The sequence below is a fragment of the Mytilus edulis genome, unplaced genomic scaffold (genome assembly GCF_963676685.1).
Source record: "Mytilus edulis unplaced genomic scaffold, xbMytEdul2.2 SCAFFOLD_1020, whole genome shotgun sequence".
NCBI classification, from domain to species: domain Eukaryota; kingdom Metazoa; phylum Mollusca; class Bivalvia; order Mytilida; family Mytilidae; genus Mytilus; species Mytilus edulis.
In genome coordinates this window covers 24,717-28,819 of record NW_027268568.1, presented here as the reverse complement: position 1 = coordinate 28,819, position 4,103 = coordinate 24,717, and the positions used below count along the sequence as shown (strand labels likewise).

At 32.7% G+C, this 4,103-nt stretch overlaps 1 long non-coding RNA gene across 1 annotated transcript; it reads left to right on the top strand.

The window, feature by feature from the left end:
* The first annotated feature begins 308 nt into the window (after nucleotides 1-308).
* On the top strand, nucleotides 309-3,395 carry LOC139507761 (uncharacterized). Its single transcript, XR_011660822.1, has 3 exons — nucleotides 309-573; nucleotides 1,200-1,476; nucleotides 2,270-3,395. It is a non-coding gene; the product is annotated as an uncharacterized lncRNA (long non-coding RNA).
* Nucleotides 3,396-4,103: the final 708 nt, after the last annotated feature.

Here is a 4,103-nt window from a genome sequence, read left to right as displayed (position 1 = left end):
TACCATTTACTGTCAATCTGTCTTCTTTGGTCTTGTATTAGTTTCTGTACCTACGTTTTCCTCATCGTAATTTTTTAAAACTTGAACACTATATGCTTGAGAACCAAAACTTGCCGAATTTTGGCACTGATTCACTTACTGTGTTTGAGTTATGCCTAGATTCAGGAAATCACATTTTTTTATTCAAAATGAGAACTTTACTGAACACAACAGTACAGTGAATGCATGAATATGAAAGGAATAGTCCCAACACTAAAATACCTAAGACTAAATTAATGAACTCTTTGAAAACTAGCAGTGACATTAAATGCTCTGAAAATTTACTTTCTGCAACTAATGAAACACACATATTTTATTTTAATATTGTATCTTTTCAGCACAGGACTTATATTCACGTATTTGACTTTGTCAGACAAGATTGGTTTGCTGTTGTGTCCATCCTAGAGCACACATTGATCACATTAAAGAGCCAACTGCCAGAACTAACCACAGCATTTATAAGAAGTGATGACGCTGGATGTTATCACTGTGGGAGTCTGTGGTCATCTCTTCAATGTATTTCTCTGAGAGCAGGCAAGCAAATTTAAATGAAGCCATTTATTAAATATAAGTTTACCTCAAAAGGGTCTATTATCATGAATATTTTTCGTTGCATTTTTCTCAGGAACTACAATACAAGACTGAAATTTGGTTTCAAGGTTTATCTAAGTCAGCTATACCATGTGATGCGTTTTCAGATTGATCACTTGACTGAACACTTGTATGATTTTACACATGATAGCCAAGTTGAAAATTTTCGTCACATTTTTCTCAGGAACTACAATACAAGGATTTCTGAAATTTGGTTTCAGGATTTATATAAGTCAGCTATACGTGTGATGCGTTTTCAAATTCATCACTTGACAACTTCCTGTTAACCGAACACTTGCATATTTTTACACTATTTATATTATCCAACTTGCGGCGGGGGTATCATCAGTGAGCAGTACGCTCGCAGTTTCACTTTTTTGGTATTGGAATGAAGAAAAGAGGGTTTAATTCTTACTACTGATAGGAAATATGCATGAGGTGCAACTAAATCTGTACAATTAATAAAGAAATATTTATCTTGTGTCCTTCAGTCCAAAGAACTTTGTTTGAAATGCCTCACACTGGAATGTTGATTCAGTTTTATTATATAAAATAATCTTTTTTTTTAGGTATTCTGATTCGGAGGTATGACTTTAGTGAGTCACAGGATGGGAAATCCTACTGCGATGCCAAGATTGCCCACTTGAGGAGTAAAATAAGACATCATGTAGCTGCTGGTAATGATGTAAAAACAGCAGGTGAGATGAAAAGGCAATTGACTCAATGGGAGGAGTAACTGGATGTCAAGCTGCCCATGTGGAAATAAACAGTACCATCGATGAAGAAAGCAACAAAAAGAAAACCACATGGAAAAGGAATAACAAAAATTTCCAATATTAATATAAGGTAAATATGTGTACTATATTCAGGTTAGTTTATACAATCAGTTCCTATAGTATTGACATCTAATCAGCATGTCATAATAAATAAAAGCACTAAATCTTTACACAAGCATTTTTTGGTTTTAAATTCGACATAAGTTCCCTTTTATCATGATGATATTCTTTATACTTTTAATGCAAAATTAGAGTTTTGAACCCCAATTATCACAGTCTACTGAACTCAGAAAATGATATTGTGAGTGGGGCATCTGTGTACTATGGACCCATTGTTGTTTATGTTTATATTATATTATCATGTAACCATAATATACATGATATATTAGAAAAATGCAAACTGTTATTGCAACTGAATATCAACCTTGATGTGAAACACACTTAAAATGAAGGATTTCACTTCCTGACTTCCTGTTTTCAGGAAAAATAAACCAGTCAAGATAAAAATCCTTGCCAAATTGAATAATAAATGGTTAGTAAACAATGCACATGAGATACTTATTTGAATTTAAACAGCAATCAGCAACTTAAAAGTACAAACAGGTGAACATAAGAATAAAACAACTAATCAGTGATACTGCAGACATTGGATTACCAAAACTTTGAAAGTTGACAAAGGATACTGAAAAAAAAACCCAACAGATATATTTGGGAATATTTATTTCTGCTGAAATGAGGTACAAGTAGTAACTTGAAGTAATTGTATTTTTTTTTGGTTATATATCTGCATGCTTATAAAAATACTTTTTTTGGTACAGAATTTCACTTTTTTATCGGCATTAATGTGAACTGCTCTATTTTAGGGAAAACCAAATTGTTGCTTGGAAATCGTTTGAAATTGGACAGGGGAATATTTATACAGAAGAAGATCTTAAGAAAATATGTCCATCTCCTCCGTCATCTCTTGGACTCATTGTTCATGAAACCTTCATTTTACCATCTAAAGAAGAAGGAATGATATCCAGAAAGAAAAACAGTAGTAACCTAATGAGGAAGCTGTTGAACCTGTTGTGACACCTGAAGAACCAGGAGAACCTGAAATTTCAACTAGGGACCAGAGAACATTTTCATGTATTGAACCTGGCTGCTCCAAAATTTTTCAATCTTTTTCTAAATTAGAGGTCTCACATACTTTTTGGCAAACATAAAATTGAACTGAATAGGAAAACAACATTCGACCACATCAAAAATAAATGGAAAGATTCCTGCTCAAGTATCGTTGAACATTCTGTACTTTCAAGAAACTCAAGGTTAGATCAAGGACTTTCGACAACTCAAATGGGCTGGGCACTAAAAAAAGAAAGAAGAAATGTTCGATTTGATGAGAAGGTCAAAAACTACCTCAGAGGAATTTTTGCAGGAGGAGAAGGCAGTGGGAGAAAAGCTAATGCTGCAGATGTTGCTAGGAACATGAGAGTTTGTAGGGATGAAGCAGGAGGGAAATTGTTTGCACCTTCACAGTATCTTCTGCCTAGTCAGATTGCCTCTTTCTTTTCCAGACTATCTATACTGTCTCATAACCCTCGGCAACAACAAACAGAGGATGAGGACCTTGAATCTGCGATACAAATGATTGAAGTTATTGAAGCTGTAGATACTGTGAACTCTTCATAAATATATTCTTATACATTCTAAATTCATATCTTAATGCATCTTTCTTTTATTTCTTTATAATTACATGAGATGCATGTTTCATTTTAATATGTTCTTCTGATTGGCTAACTGCAATCTGAGGTTATTCCTTAATCAAATTCATTACACAATAAATTATGGGAAGTCCCATAATAAAGTGCTCTGACAGGTACATTTTAGAATACAAAGTTGATAAAAATGGTGTTTTCATGATTCTAGCTTAAAATTTAATTTTAAGTATACAGTTTATGATGTCATTGACTAATATGAAAGAAAAATACATTTGTCATTTGTCGAAAAAAAAGCAATTACAAAAAGAATCCTGTTTTTTATCTGATTTTTTTTTCATTATACATGTTATATGTAATTTCCAAGTTTAAATAGGCATCTTATGGACTATGTTTTAAAATTCAGTACACACATTTTAGGATTAAAAAAAAGTACCTGAAGTCTTTTATTCTACCTAAATGCATCTCAAAAAAATATGATCCTTTTAGCAGAAAACTTTGACAAGTTAAATTGTAACATGATGTAATTTTTTCGGTGTATGACATAACATTGAACATTTAGGGTTTCATCGAGTCAGTGTTTTTTTTACTCCAACAGAGGAACCAGTTGTTCCCTTTTTAACAGTTATGATCTTTTTCTTGACACATAATTACTTAACTTATGATTTCATTCACTTCCCCTTTCTAAAGATCATTAGTCAAAGGGTTTTATCCCTGGGCTTCAAAACTGTTGACATATAGACATTTGTTAGCCAATTACAGAACAAAGTGTCCTCTATACTGTACACATGTCTGTTGTGTGTTTACCTTTTTTGAGGGGCAGTTAGCAAATACATTTAAGGTGATACCTAACACTACAGGGAGATAATTCTGTAAAGTCAGCTAAACGTTTTAATTACGTTGTGTTGTAATAGGAATATTAAGCTTCTAAAATTAAATGATCAAAATTGGTGTTTGTCAAAATGCAATAAAACCAGTGCAATTTTTCTGACAAAAC